This window comes from Ptychodera flava, chromosome 4, assembly GCF_041260155.1.
Source record: "Ptychodera flava strain L36383 chromosome 4, AS_Pfla_20210202, whole genome shotgun sequence".
Lineage (NCBI taxonomy): Eukaryota > Metazoa > Hemichordata > Enteropneusta > Ptychoderidae > Ptychodera > Ptychodera flava.
Window position 1 is genome coordinate 1,070,002 of NC_091931.1, and position 21,318 is coordinate 1,091,319.

Genomic DNA, 21,318 nt, shown 5'->3' on the forward strand with positions numbered 1-21,318 from the left:
GAAGCCCTACAAGTGTCACTGCAATGCCAGGCTCTTACCTCACTTCCATCAATAATCAATGGTTTTTTAAAAGGGCACCATCGCGCTATCAGTAAGAGAAACTGAATAAAAAAGATGGATTTCACACCAGTTTTTCAGTTTTTTTATTGATGATCACCATATCGCTGGTAGCCTTCGCCTTTAAAATATCCAAAATATATTTTAATATGTGACTTTGTCCCAGTGACCTCAGTTATATCTTTATTTTATTACCTGGAAGATAAGCTTTAGTTTTTAGCTTTTCTACTCTTATACAAAGCCTTTAAAATAATTGAAATTCAACTATACATGTGTTACATGTGTGTTCTACTGTTATTATGTCGTTCCTGCAGAATGCTGAAGAGGACTTCACATGTATCGAAACATCTTATGGTACAATTAAATATTCTAATGGACAGTTTCACGTAAAATGTGACATCTGGAACAAACTGATGACAGATGTGAAAAACTTATCAACAGGTGAATTCTTTGATTATTATTACTACATTTATTAGTATATTAGAAGACAGAAATTATCTAATTTGAAAGATTTGTAAAATACTGGAAATATTTTTTCCCTGTATTACTTTTACCAGTACTTACTTGATAACCTTCCCAAGGCAAATATAAATTTTAAGTTTCAGGGCTTAGCTAATTGATACAGTCTGTTTATGTATCATGAATATTAATAGTGCTGACAAATGAACTGGACTAAAGTTCAAATGTCAACAATAATAATGCACTTTACTAACATACATAGTGTATTATTCACAATGCTTCATGGAGTTGAACAAGTTTAAACCAGAAAAAAGTATATAAAATTACACCTATCCCTTTGCTGTATGTTTTTTATAAAAGGGCACATAACACAGTCACAGGTTTCCAGCAATAGTATTTTATTGACAATTACACTGATGAAACTATGCTGTAACTTTTTGATATCACTTTGGATATTTTTGGTTTGTTGTTTAGAACCTCATTGATGAATTGATTTTCAGAAACAACACTATACTTCAGTTATTAGAATATATATTATCAAAGTGTTTATTATCTCAATGCATAAGGTGTGATTTGAGAATCGTGATCGTTAGTAGGACCATACAAATAATCTAATTATGAGAAACAACCTATTCAACATTTTGTCTCTTAAAATATGGACATTTCTTTACTAGGTTTCAACTTCGAGGATTCCGTCCGGTCTTTTCAAGAAGCCCTCCACAGGTATTACCAAACCAATCCGGACAGAAGACAGTACAACAGCGACGACATGGAGGCTTTCAGTGACAGACACAGCCCTGGACTGTACCAAGCCATCCTGGATTCCATCTGTAGACAAGACAACAGACTGTCACTTGAAAGGTACCATTTGCAGAGGAAGAGAACTGTAGCTTTATTGCACATCATTTCTTATTTCAGGTAACTTTTATGATTCAACATTAAAATATAGATCAGATATTGTAAGATAAATTTAAAATGTACATTATAGAGACTAGTCAATATGGTAATTATCACAAAAATCAATCATTTACACTTCAGTTTGGATTTCAATGTGATGCATTTATTAGCTTATCATTTTTAAATAAAAAAATTTATGTTAAATTTTTTAACGGCCTCATATTTGAAATATATCCCTGAAGTGATCATAAAAAACATAAAATTGGCATAAAATAATGTGTTTTAAGAATATTGCAAAGTGGAGTACCACTTTAATACTACATTTAAAAATATATTGGCTTTTTGACAACTTACCTGCTTTTTTTCAGGTCACAGAAGTGTTCCATACTGGAAAAGGATTGTGGGGTTTATCTCCGACAGCATGGTTTGTCATGGGAGGGCACAGGCGACCCAATAAGTACTACTGAGTTTTTCAGTGTTTTCTCTATCATTTTCTCTTCTTTCTTCATGCTCTGAATGATCGGAATAAATAAAATAAAAGGTTTATATAACCTAACCTAGCCTCTGTGACTCTTTATTTATTTTACACTCCATTACAAGGACGTATATCTCTCATACACACATGCTGTAATTAATTAGTCAACACAACTAATTATGCTAATCCGTGGACTATCAGGGATTTTACGGGTTGGTCAACATCGCGAAAGATAGGAATGGTTACTAAAACGGGAAGGTAAGAAGCTCTCCTGAAATGTGTCCAGAAATTACCAATGCGGCCAGTCATGATCATTTATCCAAAATTTACTGCAGCCAATGTATTTCGATGGCCGAGGGGAGCCAGCTACTCTTATTTCAAACGTTTAAATGGTCGCGAACAGTGCAAACCCTGCCAGTGCCTTGCCTGCAGTTCATGGCATGAGGACGTCCGTAAAGCAGGAAGTCGGAAGTTGAAACCTTTGACCTTTACGTTGTTTATATGTGGGCAAACTTGTAAACATATTTCCCAGGGACAAGCCTGATTTTGACTAGGGTCAAAGTTCGTGTGGTTAAGCGTGGGTGGGTGTTGCTAAGGTTTTGTCTGCCCACCGTCCGTGCGTGGAGGGACGGTGGTCTGCCTAATGTCTGCTGTGCGTTCTCGATAATTTTGCTGTATTTTTTCTCACAAACATTGGAAATTCGTTTAAGTTTTAAGAAACATTTCGTTCATGTAAGGAAATCATATAGCAAGTACTTCTTGCGCTGGTGCAAAACTCTACGAAATATTATGATATCAACGATGTTTTCCATGATAGTTTACAACACAGGTGTCCGGAGTTGCCGGTGTACATGCATAGACACAGGTGTCCGGAGTTGCCGGTGTACATGCATAGAGAGAATCCCATTCTCTCTATGCATGTACACCGGCAACTCCGGACACCTGTGGTTTACAAGGTTTCTTGTCTAAATTCGCGGAAATCATCAGAATATCTAAAAAATACTACACGTAATTATGACTACATTTTGTATGTGTAGAGGTGTTGTTTGCCGTTCCGAACGTATGTTCTACACGTACGCGACGTATGGTTATCACTGATCAGCTGACGATGGAACGTAATTACGTGTAACTAAACTTCTCCATAACGATATGTTACCGGCAGACATGGAGATAATAGCGAGTGAATAGAAATGACGGTGACTGGTTTAAAAAATTCACAGTGCTGGTAAAAATTCTCACAGGCTTCTTAACGTAGTGGCCGACATCATCGGTGATGTCAGTTTGTGTTTCGATGTTGCGAGGTCACCGCTCAGGTGACTTTAGAGACGGGCTACACTGAGCCTCGTCAATCGCTTGTACGCCAGAAAAAGAACGGTCTGCGAGTAGCCATGTCGGAAAAAGCTGGAAAAACGGCGATAGCTTGGTGATTTTCGAGCGGATTTCTGGTAGTGGTAGGCTCCTAATAACCATGTTGTCGATGAGTGTTGGCAATTTGGGTGGAAAATATGGACCCAAAGCTAGCCTAACAGTATAAACGAAGTTTTATAGCCCGTGCGCCGCTTCTTTCGGGAATTTTGTGCACTAACACTGCATAAGGCACGATTGAAAATCGATGAATTCCTTAGACTAGTAGCGACCATGGAGCTAGAAACTAGCTCTATGTAGCGACCAACTCTCTTTTACTATGCGAAAAAAGTAACCTTGACGCCGTACAGTCATTCTAGTCCATGAGCTTGGTTGCTACCGTACACCAGAAAATAACCGACTTTGACGTCAAAGGCCTGTTGCCGGTACGTACTTTGAGACAGAAAATATGCTCCTGCACGGTCCCTCCACAAAAGTGTGGAGGGACCGTGGCTCCTGCTAATGTGTCACCATTGTGCCTTGAATCACGACGCGGTTTGTAAATTATACTTGGTATATACACTCCCAGAAAACGACGACGTGAAACATACATCTATATAATTTTGTTGAAAAACTCATGAAACGGCAACTCCGGCGATCTTTTTCTGCTTGGTCGGTCGATACTTTCTGGGTGGCATTTGTTACATGGAGCAGGGCCATGTCTGCTTAGTTATGTTTGAATTTGGCGCTTGGCAACGAAAAGCATGCGCTTTTCCAGTGTTCCTTTCGATCCGACTGCAATCCCTCCACAAAACTTTCCGTTTGTTTTTGAATAATGAGCAGTGTTTGTTTGCGCATATCATGAATATATAGGTGTCCACTAATACGGACGTCCTCAGGACACGTTTCCCAAGATCTTCATACCTTCTCCTTTTTCATTTAAATCTCTATCTTTCCAATGTTGACCAACCCTTGATAAGTCCATGGATTAGCATAATTAGTTGTGTTGACTAATCAATTACAGCATGTGTGTATGAGAGATCAGATACGTCCTTGTAATGGAGTGTAAAATGAATAAAGAGTCAAGAGGCTATAGGTTAGGCTATATAGTCATTTATTTTATTTACTACGATCAGTCAGAGCATGAAGAAAGGAGAGGGGCTGACAGTGACAGAGAAAACTGAGAAAACTCAATAATAAGCTTATCAATATGTATGGGCCGCCTATGGGGAGGGTTTAGTTTTGGGTCGGGTATGGGTTACTCTACAAGCCAGAATACCATAAAGCGGTATGAGGAGTATCTTGCCACCAAAAATACTGAAATGACAACAGACGTTGTATTAGATGCATATAATGTAAGTGAAATGGTTTGTTTCAATAAAACATTCTAGGTTTCAAATGGTGAAATGATGTCAATCTTTCTTTAGATCTGCAAAAACATGATTACTTTATGTTGGTTTTTTTTTCCCTTAGATTCAAAGTGAAAGTTAGACATTATCAAAATGAGTAATTAATATCTACTTGGCTATACGTGTTTCATCTGTGCCTAGCTCTAGGAAATTCAAAACCCATCAATTAACATATATATTTGTCTTCTTTTTTTTCCTTTCAGAAGAAACTGATATAAACTCTGAATTCAAAACCCATCAATTAACATATATTTTTTTTCTTTTTTTCCTTACAGAAGAAACTATTAATAACACTAAATATTGATGACTACCATCACATACATGTACACAAAATTCCCACTGATACGACAACATCCTCTGCTCTCCATTTTGCTACAATCTTAATATCCATTCCTGGTTGCCCTGCCATACCAATCAACAACAACATGCACAATGTAATTAATAGTGTCATCAGTTGGGCGCTGTCTTACTAACAACTTCATTAGATGAGCCAAAACACTTACTCACCAAATTTAATCAGTTGACAACTGGGAATGACGTCTGCAATGCTGTCGGTAGTATAACACCCATTTCATTCAACTAATAGGTAAGTCCATTTTCAAATAATGCTTTTCTAATAACTTGACCAATGTCATTGCCGAACCTTCACTGTAAAGAAGTCTTCGTGTAATATATATACTGTGTAAAATAAAATTACATGTAACATCAATGACACAAAATCTGACAGGTTATTACCATTACAATGTGATACAATTGCATGTCAACACTGACACGCATCCACTCTGCACACACTGAACACCAACATACCCTACCTATGGCATGTACCTTGACGTGGTGGTAGGGCAACTGATTGGTAGACAGTAATATAATGGAACTCAGACAGACTGTATCGTGTCTGTATGTTAACTAACTGGGATTAAATAAATTGTCACTGTCTATCAATCAGACCAAAACATGCCAACTTTTCAATACATTTTGATGGCCATTGACCCATTGTACAATAAAAATAAGCTTACTGTGTGACAAATAATTACAAAGACAGAATCTCAATGATTTACACATTATTACATAATCTCACTGCTGGAAAAATTTATGCAGCAAACTGTCAAAATCTTTTGTCTCAATAAGTAAGAAGATGGTGATCCACAAACTTATTTAAAGATGACAAATCATAATATTTATCTATAATTTTTTACAAATATTTTCATTAATGCAAACCTGAAATAAAGAACCCATTCTCACAAAGTGTACATGACCATTAGTCTTTTTCAATACCATATTGTATACCACTCTCATTACTTATTTTCATTTGCAATGATAGATACAAATGGATGGACAGGTAGATAGACATAAAAAAAGAGACCATTAACAGAAAGGAACAGAATGAGTATAGGTGACAGCTAGGAAGAGTTAGAATACCAGCATAAACATATGACATACTTGACAAACATGTTTCACATGGCAAGCTTGTACACTCATATGAATAATAAATTTATCAATAAAGAAAATAACATTGAGGAGGAATGAATACTCCGCAGAGGCATGGATGTCACGTCAATGATACAGCAGGGAATAGATGCTTTGCAATGACGTCATAGATTTGACCCCGGCGCCATCTTGTTGGGCAACTGTTTGCATATTCATAGAGCATTCAAATCCGCTGACCTGGAGATTTGCGTTCGAGAGAGCTGCATTCAAAACAATCATTTACCCGTTTGAGTGAACCCAGACAAGGCCGAGCGTGTTTCACTGACTACCTAGATAGTCTCGATAGTGTTTCAAGAGCAAGATATCTCGAGAAAATCAGAGTAATTGGTAACCAGACCCGTACCAGCCCCAGAAAAGTTATTGGTCGTCAGACGACGTTGGTGAGCGGCCAGATATTACATATCCCGACATCGTAAACTATTTTGTCTACTCACAGAGTGCCTACACCTTGGAAGACCTCAAGGCGTACAAATCTCTCCAGTCCTATAGCTATTTTGTTAGCGGCTGGGTGAGCAACATCAGGTTCGCAAATGTTAACGGAAACAACATCCAAGGTACGTCACTCACAACGTATGAACGAAGCACAGCTGCAGCCCTGGATTATTGCTGAGAAGAGGGGAGAAATTCTCGCCGGACACTGTACTTGTATGGCTTGTCGTGGTGAGACTTGTAGTCATGTCGGTGCCCTTATGTTTGCCATCGAAGCCACTGTGAAACTACAGAGATCAAGAAGCGTCACCGAAGAAAATGCGTAATGGTTGCTGCCCACCGGTGTAAACAAAGTCAGCAGGAAAAGGGTACGAGACATCGACTTCACATCCGCCAAGACCAAGAAAAAAAAGCTTGACGCAGCCGTTGCCGGGGACACAAGTTCCCGAGACCGAGAAGAAGTTTTCGGAAATACCACAATCCACCCCCGACGAAGTCAACAAGTTTTACCGGGGCTTGCACAACTCCAACACGAAGTCTGTCGTCTTGTCGTTGGTATAAGTACCAGAAATGGCAAAATATGCTGAAATGACATCCCCAACGCGTTAGACAAGACGTTCCCTTTAGTTTTGTCAGAACTTCGCAATGATGATTTTGTCAGCGTGAATAAAGATGACCTACGGAAGCACTGTGATTATTTATTGGACACTGTAACTGTCAGTGAAGAGGAAACCAAAAATGTTGAGGAGTGCACACGTGACCAGGCAAGAAGTAGGGAATGGCACCGATTTCAAACTGGTAGGGTAACTGCATCAAGAGTAAAGACAGTCTGCCACACTTCACCTACCAACCCCTCTCAGAGTTGAAGTAAATGTATCTATTACCCCAGTGTCAATTCCTTCAGTACAAAGGCAACCCGTTGGGGTTGTGAGCATGAGAGTGAAGCCAGAGAAACATATCTTGAATACATGAAGGAAAGTCATGAAAACTTTATCATGGGGGATAGTGGACTTGTTATCAATCCAAAATTTTCATTAATAGGGGCCTCTCCTGATGGAATTGCCATATGTGATTGTTGTGGTGAGGTGTGTATTGAAATCAAATGTCCATATTGTAGTAGAGATAAAAAGCTTGACCATGAGTCTTGCCTGGAAACCCATGAGACAAATTTGAGGTTGAAAAGGTCACATAATTATTACTATCAAGTACAGTGTCAGCTACTTGTATGTGAAAGAGAATTTGTGATTTTATTGTGTGGACAAAAGTTGATTTTCATATTGAGAGAATCAGTATAGATCATTAATTTTGTCAGAATATAGTTCAGTCATCACAATTTTTCTTTAAAAATTCCATTTTACCTGAATTAGTGGGAAAACTATATTCTCGGCGATTCTCAGTTGTTGAGCCATCTAAGAATGTTACATTGGTTGATTCAGAATTTCAGTGTGGGCCCAGTAATGGAGGGGGAACATCATAATCCATTAATTCTGTAATGATGACGATGAAAATAGAATTGTCAAACTCCGTACAGACCAGATGATGGTGCTGTGATAGGCTGTGATAACCAGAATTGTCCGTACGAGTGTTTGCACTTCAGATGTGTTAAAGATATGAGAGCATCAAACGGTAACTTTTTTTGCCAAAACTGTCGAAAACTTCCTTTGTTCAAGCAGTCAAAGAAATAGTCTAATTTTTAGCTTTACCATTTTGCGTTAGTTTCATGATTTTTATCAAACCAAATTTTAGTTCATGTACATATACTTGTGGATGGGTGTGATGACTTTCCATAACATCTTTCCATACTTTTTGCATACAACAGTCTTTCAAAACATAGACACTATGTCTTGCTTCTCCTCTCCGATCTAAAATTAACATAATTTTTTCATATTCCTGGCATGTGGATGGTCTTTCATATTTTATACTTCAACATGACTGAAGATATACCTTCCACATTCTATGCATATAAACTGCCTCACGTACAATCACATGACGTAGACTCCATAATACTTAGAATGGACTTTTCTAATCACACCAGAAACTTATCATAAAAATTGTTTCTGACACTGCATTTCCTGTGTGTTTTTATGACTTTCCTTCATGTTTTCACAATATTTCACACTCCTTGCATTGCAATGGTCTTTCACATTCATTCTCATGAAATATACTTCTGCAGGTCACATAAATTGCCACACTCTTGTATTGAGATGGTCTTTCATATATAGCCGTGTAATAAAATTGCTTCCGTAGGTCAGATCTTTACAACATTCTTTGCATTGAAGTGGTCTCTCATATTCAGCCATATTATTATGGCTTGGTGTCAAATCATTATCAAAGCTTTGCAATGAAGTGGTCTTTCATATATTATTATGGCTTGGTGTCAAATCATTATCACAGCTTTGCAATGAAGTGGTCTTTCATATTCAGCCATATTCTTATGGCTTGGTGTCAAATCATTATCACACTTTTTGCATTTGGTGGTCTTTCATAATTCAGCCACATTATTATGGCTGGAAACAATATGTGTGTCAAATCATTGCCACATTGCACAGGAAAATCTATGTCTCCGAGTCCAGCTGATATGGGTCTTGGTTACATTTTGAATGTGAACGCTTCAATATTGTTGATGCAAGCAGTGACAATCATTCAGTTCTGTCACATGTATGGGCCAGCACAAGTATCTTTTTCTTGTTAACAATGGAAGAGTACACTTTTCTATCGTCATCAACAGTTCACAAGATGAGCAATACTGTATGTCATATTCAACCTTTATATTGCAATATAGATGTCATACAATGCAACTGTAATAATGTAATTGGTAAAAGCTTTCTTTATTGTACTTCAGCTTGAAAGCTTGGAAGACATACACTTTGCACTGATTTAGCTTTAAAACAAAGTGCAATACAGTTTGATTTTGGTAATGTTCAATGCATACATGTACCCCTGAAAAATATGTTGTTTTTCTGAAACATTATGATTTTCTTTCTATGAAGACTATTTCTTGAATTATGTCAATATAAATATTTCAGATACTAAGGTCAATTTGTAAATATTTCTCATGGTCAGTGAACAGTAACTTCCAATTTGTTGTAGTCACTGCCTACATTAAAAAAGTTGTAACCTTTAAAATTGACAGTCTTGTTTGGCAGTCTGAAACTTGAATGTCACTGTGAAATAAATTACCAATGTTCCTGACAATGTAAAATATGGATGTGTTTTTCCTTTCAGAATTGTATTGAATGTGATAAGTAATACAGAATTTATGTCTTCATGTGTCCTGAGCCAGTGGTAATCTCTTAATTCTAACTTTCACTTACTTCTGATAAGAGTGTAAATCAGACAGCCTAATCCGAACCACAACAATTAAGGTATGTGATTAGAAACCCAAAACAGAGACGGACATTCCTTACCACACAATTATGGTATACTATGAGATTTGAAATGCAAAACAGAGACAGTCTTCTCCAACATTGTATGACTAAAATTTTACCTGCAGCACAGAGTCGGCGCACAGAGTCGGACATATACCACTTCAAATTTGGTATGTGATTTGAAACTGAAAATAGAGACAGGCTTCCTCTATCTCAAACAATTCTGGTGTATGATTAAAATTGAAAATAGAGACAGGCTTCCTCTATCTCAAACAATTCTGGTGTATATTCTTGTAGCTAAATACTTTGTACTGCACGGGATAATTATTTCTCTATCCAGAGCTTTCGACAACTATCCAGCCGTCTTTATCAATGGTGTTGAAATTTTTGAAATAGAAACCTCTCTCTGTTTTCTATTGCTAATCATACACCATTTTCAATTTCATTGATAAAGACGGCTGGATATAGTTGTCGAAAGCTCTGGATAGAGAAATAATTCTCCCGTGCAGTACAAAGTATTTAGCTACAAGAATATAGTATGTCTGCACAGATGAGTCTGCATCATTCAATTCTGGTGTATGATTAGAAATTGAAAATAGAGACAGGCTTCCTCTATCTCAAACAATTCTGGTGTATGATTAGAAATTGAAAATAGAGACAGGCTTCCTCTATCTCAAACAATTCTGGTGTATGATTAGAAATTGAAAATAGAGACAGGCTTCCTCTATCTCAAACAATTCTGGTATGTGATTAGAAAAAGAAGTAGAGACAGGCTTTTTCTATCTCAAACAATTCTGGTATGTGATTAGAAATAGAAAATAGAGACAGGCTTCCTCTATCTCAAACAATTCTGGTGTATGATTAGCAATAGAAAACAGAGAGAGGTTTCTATTTCAAATGAACATTCTTCCAGTTCAGTCTTCTTATTTTGTCTGTTCATCGCTCTGTCATATCTGAAAGGAAACAGAAAAACACAAAACCAATTATGTAAACTATTGTACATGTTTCACCAATGACCGTTTTGAGGGAGAGACTCTGCCTTAAGGAACACCCTTTGCTGGTGAAGATGCTTTATGAATAAATCAAAACCAAATCACCAATGGTGATTTCACACTTGTTTAGAGTAAATTGGGGTTGAATAGGTCTGATAGCTATTCAAAAAGATGAAAACAAAGTGAACACTTTCTTTAACAGAACATGAAATAGTAAACTATTGCTGTGGCAGACATATTGCATGTGATAACAAACATCACATCCATACTTGACTTTTACATGGTAATTTATATAAATCCATTCTGATATGAAGTACTACTGTATTCAAAACACAACCTGCAATTAAATAGATTCACTCTTCTGGACATTTTCTTGCAGTATAATAAGTCAATAAACTTTAACAGGACATAATACTACATGTAATATATTACAATCTTGACAATGACAAACAGACATTTCATAGGTAGAAAGAATAAACAAAGGGGGAATGCAATTTTATCATGCCATCACTGTGTACTTCATCAAATGGCAAAGCATTCCTATCGATTCGCTTTTTCTTTTGCCCAAATGATAGACCAAACATGGTTTTAAGTCCAGATGGTTTCCAAAGGTATAAAGAGGGTGGCCAGTTTGGGTGTCTTTCATCATACAACATAAATGGTTTCTCTTATTAGGAAAGAAAGGAAGGTACACTTAGTGTTCACCTGGTACACTGTTCAGTCACGAAAATGAAAACATTCATTCAATTCTATGTTGTTACGTGCAGAGAAAACGAACAAAAGGGTGAACTCAGCAGTTAACGTTTAAACAAAATTTATTACGAAAATAAAACTAATTGCCAAGTCAGGGATAGGTACAAGCTTTAAAAGTGTACAGACTACTTATCTCAGCTGGGACGGCAAAGCTCCAGTCTCAGAGTTGTAACAGTCAGTCGGATGAACGAACAGTCCTTGCAGGCTTGAAGCTGCACAAAGTCCACAGTATAAATCCAGCGCTGGCAGTGAAGGTCTTGAAAAAGTCTTGAGAATGACTACTGCTGGAGTTTAGTAACACACAAGAGACACGATCCCAAAAGTCTGACTGGAAGCTGAGCACGTAAGTCCCTTTTATAAAGGCATATAAGAACAATCTAGAACTTTTATTGACATGCTAATTACTGTTCTAAAATTATCTCCCTTACACAACTAATCAACTTTCCCGAACATTCCAAACATGACTAATTGAATTCAAGGTTGTTAGGTCATCAAGGGCAGTGACCTTGAGAATGTTCTAGACTAATTGAACTCAGGTCATGATGAGTGTGGGGAAATGACCTACATAACAATGTACTGACCAATTTTTAGAGCTTTGCACAACTTAACGATGCGACTCAGGTTCAAAGGTCAATTTTAGCAATTTTTTTTTTATTTCAAATTTCGAACCACTGACACGTGGTCTTTCTTTTGGGGAAAGGTGTTGGGTTACATCGTACCGGGAAATTCCTGAAATATTACTAAAATGGCAAACTATCAGCTACACCGCGTGCCATTATTTCCCCTTTGTCTTAACGGTCGCGGATTACCGACCACGATAACTTTGATAAACACGCAGAGATAATGTATAGGCTTGGCGGTATAGTGCGCATGCGCTATCTTCAACGTTATGCTCAGCGTTTTGAACCCCGCATGTATCGGTACGGCAAACACGTCGAGCAGACCAAAGCCGGCGCTCGCGCTCCGTTCCGTCGAAAAAGCAAGCGAGGTCCACAAAAGCGGACCTGAAAAAGACGGGAACGTGCGCAAAGGTCGATTTAAATGTAAAACAGTCCGACTTTGGCTCATACTCCCTGCAATAACGATCAAGAATGCAGTGAAGAGTCAGATTTGGCCGAGGACCTGGAGGACGCAGACGATAACGGAGACGCGACGTGCTCAGTTCAACATCTATGAAAGTATTTGACACGCTGCTTTTCGAACATATTAGGCTATGCTGATTACAAACCCGAGTCAAAAAATTAGCCTGAGTGAGATGAAACTTCTGTTAGTTGCGATAATTTTATCACTCTTGCTGTACATGCTTGGTGTTAGTATCGTGTTCTTTTGTATTTTTAAACTCGAGTTTTCTATCGTTCAGACTTTTCGTGTCTGCTGATAAACCTTGAACAACACCGTACCCGACATCACGCGACATTTATGTCAAGGAGTTTCCCAAGCCAGTGCAGGAGTTCATACACACATTATGTAGATTCACAAGAGCAAGTTCACCGATCTGCTAATTTTTCGAAACGAAATGCAAATATTTTTTTTATTTCATGCCTTTTCTTTCTTTAAATATAACCCAAAAATTAAATTACGTCAAACGTGAATTGCGAGGGTTCACAAATGATTCTTGTGTGCGTGTTGTCTAAACTTATCAATTACCCGCAGACTCCACAGCTGCTAGCTGGACCTCAACACTGAACGTAAAACAAACCCGGCTCGGTTTCTAGACGTTTCGGCACCAAGTCGTTTCGGCCCAAGACGTTTCGGCCTCCCGATTTCAGGCCCCAAGTCGTTTCGGCACCGCGACCCAAGACGTTTCGGCACTGCTCAGGGCTATCTGAGGGAACTAGTGCTGGAGCGTAATGTTGCACATCCAAGCACTAAAAAAGTAGTGTCAAATAACATTCATGTAAATCATGCTTCACTTTGTGAGAACATAGTAAGAGACCGTAAGAAAAAAACTTCATATCATTTTCAAATCTGTGACACAAGTTTATCGATAGCAATAGCCGCCGACACGGCAAATGTTTGAAAGCGGTGCCAAAACAGCACGGCAAATGTCACACAAATGCACAGAAAAGTACTGCTGGTCAGAACGCAAAGGTCACGCTTACGAATATGACCGGTAAGTCAATTACTAAATAGTTTGAAAACAAATCGGAACAGGGATGCCGAAACGTCTTGGGTTGCGGTGCCAAAATGACTTTGGGCCGGAAATTGCGAGGCCGAAACGACTTGGGCCGAAACGACTTGGTGCCGAAACGACCAGTTACCCCCGGCTCAACTTCTAGAAGTGCCGCAACTAGCAATTTTTGCTATATGAGGTCAGTCATCGAAAGTTTGACTAAAAGTAAAAATCTCCGAAATAATTATGTGTGCGCTGGTATTGCGCAAGTCGAGTGACTCCACTGTAGACTAGTCGATACTCTGTCTCTCGGAACACGCTGTCGATGACAGCCTGCACTGTTCTACGCTACGGCGTGATTATTATTAGTTTGATAAAATCGGTACAAGAACACATATAAATAAAGTTTGAAAAAATAACACGAGTCAATCTCTCCCGTCGTAACGAAGGGCGACAAGTTTGCAGTGCGGTGCAAAAGCTAAGAAAATACGACAGACATTTTATGTTGTCAAGAGTTACATGTGTTCGTCTCATCTTGAGGTAGGAAAACTAGCAAGTGACGTCCCGTTCGCACAGTGTTGGCGCTAACATGAACTTGACAATCACTTTTCACAAAGAACATGCATAAATTGCCGATCGCGAGACAGGAAGTAGACAACTTGAGTCAAGAACAAGTGAATGCCCGACGCGATCGCGTGACGACAGCACATAAGTCTCGATCGGATAGACTTTTTTACGCAAGTTTCGACGTCTTCGTCTTGACTGTGAACTCTGGTAACCAGATTGTAACCGTTGAGACAACAGTATACAGTTAATCTACTATTTAAACGTTCCAAAAATGGATTAAATCGCTAAGTACCCCTCTGTGTTTGTTGTGTAAATACCACCCACTGCTGGCACTAAGCATTTGCCAGTTCAGGTATAATTTCTTTCTATTTTCACACGATCTGCAATCCTAAACATATTCAAAATTCCCAAAACTGACTCTAAATATATCAACTTAGTCCTGGTGTAAGAAAATTCGCAGAAAATAGTGCGAGAGTCGGACTCTTGGTCACAATGTGTGACGCATATGTCGTTTACACAAATCGTCGATTTTCTCAGTTCCGTTTTTGGCAGTGCGTACATTATTCAAATAAGTATAAGTCGGCGGCGCCTGGACAGACTAGCCTGATTTTTCACCTGTGGACAGTGAATGAATATATCTGAAAGACCGTGTCTCAGACTTCCGATAAAGGGCCTGGAAGTGAAGATATCCTGACAAACGTGAACAAAGGCCGATAATTTATGCAAAAAACGTCAAGTTGACACTTTGAAGGTGCATTGTGCGAAAACAAAAGCGAATTTCAAAAATCCGGGACACGGTTTTTTTGCCCAGTATACCCAGCCGTCGATTGCCGTAAACAGATCACCAAGGCCGATTGAAGATTTGTACTTACACTTTTTTGAGTAAAAAACCTAAAAACACATGTTTTTAGTAAAACAGCCGTATGCGCACTGTTTTTCAAAAACTAACACAAATTTTCTGAACTCTTCGGTGACCGAGCAGATAAAAAAGTACCACATGTCGGGTGTGTGACCACGTCTTCTTTGTGAAAATGAGGATTGAAATAAGTGACAATGAACCCGAGTCGCTACCTTAATGAAATGCAATAGGAACTTCTGTAAGTTACAGTTCAGGACTTTTAGCCATATATGAGAATCAGTGAATTGATAAGACGATTTATTTTGCAAAGCAGTATACTTCTCAAAGCCAGGCCATGGACGTTTATCGGAGTATGATATTCCAAGCCAACTGGTATTATCCTATATCATTAACTGAGTAAATGGTAAGCTGCAAGCAAGCTTTCGTGTAGAATCAAAGCAAAACGACAGAGAGAAATGTGTGCACGTCGCTGGTATCCCGACGGAGTACGTCACATCAAAGAATGCTGAACGGCAAATGCAAAATGGCAGGAAAGTTGAACATTCGTATCATGCTAGCGGGAATGTATGCACTGATGCAAAGCAGTATTATTTGCTGAGCGATCGGTCAAATAATCGAGTCACCATTAATAATGTTCACATTTGTGCAGGTTAATTGTTGATATAAAATAGGAACAGCAATAATACCTGTCAGAAAATGGTCCGAGCCGACTTTGTTTGGAATACTTCGATGGCATCCAGTCCTTCCGACCGATAGCACAGATCCAACTTTCCGCCTTTTCATGGACAAAAATTTTGTTCTTTCATCTGGGTAATCGATAATTTTAAACTGTATGATAGGATAGTTGGGCCTCAGGCCGACAGATCGATTATAGCTGCCTACCACTGCACAAAGTGTTCGCGTTCGGCATCGATTACGAGAAGGTAAACAAAAGACCCCACACACGTGTACACGTTGTTGATTCACTGAGCGGTGCGGGTTGCCCCACAAGATGGCGGATGACCTCGTGACCTGACTCGTGACGTCAATTGAAAAGCATCTATTATAGAGAATGCACGACCCACACGCCCAAAATCACACAAACACACTAGCACAACAGTATCGCAGGCGGCTGCTCACCAGCGCAGCAACCATACTCACATATCAAATTCATCTGAGGTTATACTGTATGAGATGCACGAAAACAGTTCAACTATGGACGTAATTTGCTACATCCACAAAATGGTCGTCGGTAAACCGCTTCGAGTGTGCACTGTGCTGTCTCGTGTTTACATTACGTTGGGTTCGTCAACAAGACTCATCACGAATGGCAATCATTTTTCATTTAGAGGTATAATAAGACATACTCACCGAAAATTGTTCTCAAATAGCAAATGAAAAAGCCCCTCAAAATGTATTTGTATTTTTTTTTTCGTTCTCCCGAAGTCCAGAGTCATGCTAAAAAGTCTACGTAGTGTCGCGCATTTGACAGTAGATAAGATAGAACGTAGTGCGGGAAGCGCTTCCGGGTTGGCTCACGCATGCGCGTTGCGTTTGTACAGCGTCTGCTTCTGCTCCAGCTTTCCCGTGAAAGCGGGAGCAGCTGAAGTGAAACGGAAGTGAGAGCGCCGCCACTGTTTGGAGTGTGGGCTGATGTGTGAAGCCACTTTCCCTTTATTACATCGCAGTTGTGAAGTTGCAGGTAGCAGTTTGACAAACATACAGGACGTAGGTCGCTGTTGTGAAGTCGCAGGTTACACCTAGGTCTAAATGCCTAAGTCACAGGTCGCATGTTTCAAACTCGCAGGACGCAGGTCGCAGTTTCGAAGTCGTAGGTCGCATGTCGTGACCGGATCATATATATTGCCACGTAAAACGCTACTGTTGATCTGCAGTGGACGCTCAAAGGTAGCTGTGGGTCCATAGCTGTGGTGTTTTCAGACGGGATTCCTGCCTTTTACGGGCTGGTTTTGACTTTTCCGATTTTTAACCCCGCCACCACTGTGGTGGCGGGGTTAAAAATCGGAAAAGTCAAAACCAGCCCGTAAAAGGCAGGAATCCCGTCTGAAAACACCACAGTTATGGACCCACAGCTTGCTCAAAGGCTGCATTATCAGAGAATCTCGCCTTACCATGTGCAAATCTCACCACAATCCTACTCCCAGATAATGTTAGAATCCTTGAAACCACGTATCGATGGTCAACTGTGCTCCTTGCAGCTGAAAAATGACAGTTTACTACTCGGGCACGAAGTCAATTTCAAACTGGACCGCCATGCCATAGTTGAACTCTGTACCCAGCTGACTAGTACCATTACATTTTAGGGGTGGCCGACAGGTTTGAGGGGCTGAATGAGCATGCCTTACCAGTCCGGGTAATGTCCATATAGAGGATACTATGACTGACCTGGATCAGTGAACCTGCCGTCGCCCAAGTCATGAATAATTAACCATGCGAACCTGGGGCACACATGGACAATGAGATGCTAATGATATGCGTTTAAGGTCTCCTCGACTAACTGGTTGCTCACTTTCTACTATTTTTATAGTATTTTATACAAAGGCACAGACTTATTCTACCTGAAACTTAAAACTGATAGTGATTTTGTAGTTCATTCTTTACTATTTTTCATAGTATTTGGTAGCCGCTATCAGACAGTTCGTGTTCGTGTCAGCTACATGGACGATCTGCCAAACCTAGGCTCGTAGATTGCAACGAATTCGGAACTTTTCGGCTTGATTTCACCCTTTATTTTTAGCACTTGGTAGTTTTTAGATGTAGACGTTATGCACAATGTTCAGTACGGTCAAGATGGTGACTGACACAAGTGGTTAGTACAACGAAAATTACTTGTTTGGATCATTTTCCTGGCTAGGTACTGCTCCCAGAAAAACAGAATTTGACCCTTGCAAATCTACAGTAAGTTATTTGTCGCCAAATATCGCCTGTTTTGGTCAAATTTCAATTTAACCCTTGCCATCTGTAGTAAGGAGAAAGTTTCAAGCTTTGCAAAGATGGGTCAACTGTTCTTGACGGTCATCGGAGCACGATGGAGCACGATGTTTTCGATCACCATGCATTTCTCGCTGGGATTGACCCTTCGCTCAGCAAACCCTGCGCCTGATCAATCGCTGAGAAGTTAATCACAAGCTGGAAAAGAGAACGCAAAACATCCAATAACTCTTTGTCGAACATGATCAAGGGTAAAGAAACTCAGAATAATATTCCTGAAGAAATCTTACAATTTTTAACACGGTAGAACGTTGCAAATCGACTCGGGCTGAGACTCTTCCGGGTAGCCAACAGTCTCACTCGATCAGTGGATCTGTCAGGTCAGATCACGATCTCAGCATAACATTTCAAAGCGAACCAACTTAACCTTTAACCCTCGTTACATATACAGTACGTGATTGGTTCTTGCCTTAACCTCATTACAATACGGTATGCCATTGGCTTTTCCCAATTATACTCCATATGGACATTACCCGGTCTGCTTACGGGTAGCCCTACGAGTATGGCGAGAGTGTCTGCCTTGCAAGCCGCCTCTGGAGCCAAAGCCGGACACTCTCGCCATACACGTAGGGCTAGTTTATGGGATTGATGGGAGAATAGGACAAAGGGGAGGGTAATTTCCATGACAATATATAACACTTACAATATTTCATGACAAGATAACCATGTAGTTCTGATTTAAACATCAACAACGCTTCACAGTGACCGATATATGGAGGAATAGAATTCCAAATTTTAGTAGCTCGATACACAAATGATCTTTGACCTATGCCAGTCTTTAACATTGGCTGGTAAAAGTTTTTTTTTATATTTAAAGAATTTTATTGGGTATTTTCCTTAAAATGTTACAATTCTTTATGCTAGTGTACTAGTTTTTCTCTGTGAATACATCAATTATCGCACAAATAATAATATAGGAGACCACTTTTCCAAGTGCACTGTCATCTTGTTATTCTTTTTTGCAATGAAGTTCTCTATCTGATATATCTGTCGTATGAAAGACACCAGTCCTGCAAAACTTGGCTTTAATAGCACCGTTCATTTTACAGTAATAGATGCGTTTTCTCACAAGTAAACTAATAAAGTTTACGAACAGAGATTCATTCGGATCTGAAATAACCAAGCAGAGTTTCCTTGGTGGAGTAGAACTACGAGTATCTAAACAATCCATTTCTTAGAGAAGTTGTCGACATCACTCTTAGAGCCTCACTTACAAAGTTTTTTCAATGGTCACTGGCCTCTTGGCTTTCAGCGATAGTGGTATTCTTGCAGTAATTGAAAAGGAACAAACGGTCCTATGACCATTTTCCAATCCTCCGAAAAGATGACGTTAAAATAACAACTGCTGCCACTAGCGTGTTAATGCCAGTGCCACCATTTTCATTAGCGCTTATTCACCCCTAACACCCATTGGCCACCCCAAAAATGTAATGGTACTAGTCGGCTGGGTACGGAGAGATACTTTCGGTCGAGCGAAACGTCAATTTGGAAAGGGCAACGCGTATGGCAGTTGGCACAAGTTATCGGAGCTATCTATGCTTATTTATTTGCAGTCCTGTGATCAGACATGACACCTAACACTCTGAAAAAGCCATAAAATAACTTACCTGCTGTATATCAACAACATATCACTGTATGGTTCTCAAAGAAAGCTATGTTAAATACTTCACTCTGCAACAGTCATACCGATCACGGTTGCTAGCTGCTAATCATGTCGGCCTTGGATCAACTGCCTTCATGACGACATTGACTGTATGCGCTTGCGCACTTGATGTTGCCTGTGATCTAGGGCTGGACCGTTTTGTACTAAAGGGTGGGGTTTTTAATACTCTATATAACTTTTGTCTCCATAGGACCTTGCCACCAATTTCCTTATTTTGATGTTTGTTTTTTTTTAAATAAAAGTTTCATCAGCCTGTTACACAATACTGGAGATTTCCCATCATGATTGGTACACTCAGAAACTCCTCAGTGGTCTACTGTGTCTCCCATGTGTACATATATTCACAGACTAGTTTTTAAAATTCTGAAAACGTACTTTTATGGACACCTTTCTTCTAAATTCCTATTTCAAATGTGCTTGATTGAGAAAGAGAATAGCATTTTTGTAAATTTTTCCACTGATTCTGTCTTCAGCCAGACAGAATAAGGTGATGGAAAGTAGGGACTTGTTGAACTTGAAACAAAAGGATATTGATTTATTCTAAGCAGAAAGACAAAAGAAATTTACATGCCGACTTTTCACAGAGAATGACCCCTTCAATTTGTCATAACTTACTACCCAAAAGTCTGGCATTTATAGTACCTGCAGAATATGACTTGTATGGTTATTTAATGATTTCTTTGAAATTTATAGTGAAATATCTAAACATACTTTTAATAGATGTAATTAATTAATTATCTAGAGGTTTTATATTACTGCTTTCAGGCAGAACGGAAAAAGTTATAAACATTCTAACGTTGTGTGTACAAATCAAACTGAATTGTGGATAATTTATTGTACCGTGTGTTAATGCTACCCTAAGGTAGAATAAGTAGACTACCAAGAGGCTATGCAAAATTTCTCATGGCATAGGATTGCATATAGAAATGTTCGAAAACATACTAGGAATAGTGGCAATTTTCTGGTATTTCCACAAATGATTCATTGAAAGATGCTTTGTTGAAAAATATAAAACCATGTCTCGATGCTTGATTTAAGACAACATCATAGTTGTAGGGTTTCCTTTCAGGAGCCACTGATGCAAAAGTGCTGACTCGGCACTTTTTCATAAGTTTTATTTTATTAAATAGGTGGCATCTCTGTTATTGGATCAGTAACTTCATACCTTATGTTTATATCGGAAATACTACATGTAGAAGACATGTATTTCACCATTGTAGTAATGAAATGTACATGGCATTTTGTCAACTTTGGTCAAGACAATACTGATATATAATCCTCAGTAGGAAAGTCTCTTAAATATGTTAATTAGTTATTAGTAATGCAAAAAAACTAAACCACTTAGACTAATGTTATGTCAGAGTATTTTCAATTTATTTAGCAAGTTTGGTCAACTTTGGTCAGGTCAGTGCAGACATATATCTGTGATGAGGAAAGTTAGTTGCATACACACA

The 21,318-nt window shown here is 39.0% G+C and overlaps 1 protein-coding gene and 3 long non-coding RNA genes across 4 annotated transcripts in view; 1 reads left to right on the forward strand and 3 right to left on the reverse strand.

Moving 5' to 3' along the window:
- The window catches only part of LOC139130342 (NADH dehydrogenase [ubiquinone] 1 subunit C2-like), a 69,920-nt gene that overhangs the window by 10,009 nt on the left and 38,593 nt on the right, over positions 1–21,318 (reverse strand). The gene's annotated exons all lie outside the window — the stretch shown is intronic.
- LOC139130343 (uncharacterized) lies at positions 894–16,750 on the reverse strand. The gene is made up of 4 exons (XR_011551831.1): positions 16,561–16,750; positions 5,149–5,319; positions 1,768–1,925; positions 894–1,344 (listed from the first exon to the last, which is right to left on the reverse strand). It is a non-coding gene; the product is annotated as an uncharacterized lncRNA (long non-coding RNA).
- On the reverse strand, positions 8,204–16,026 carry LOC139130640 (uncharacterized). Its single transcript, XR_011551929.1, has 2 exons — positions 15,897–16,026; positions 8,204–10,879 (listed from the first exon to the last, which is right to left on the reverse strand). It is a non-coding gene; the product is annotated as an uncharacterized lncRNA (long non-coding RNA).
- Positions 16,800–20,127, forward strand: LOC139130344 (uncharacterized). Its single transcript, XR_011551832.1, has 2 exons — positions 16,800–17,097; positions 17,294–20,127. It is a non-coding gene; the product is annotated as an uncharacterized lncRNA (long non-coding RNA).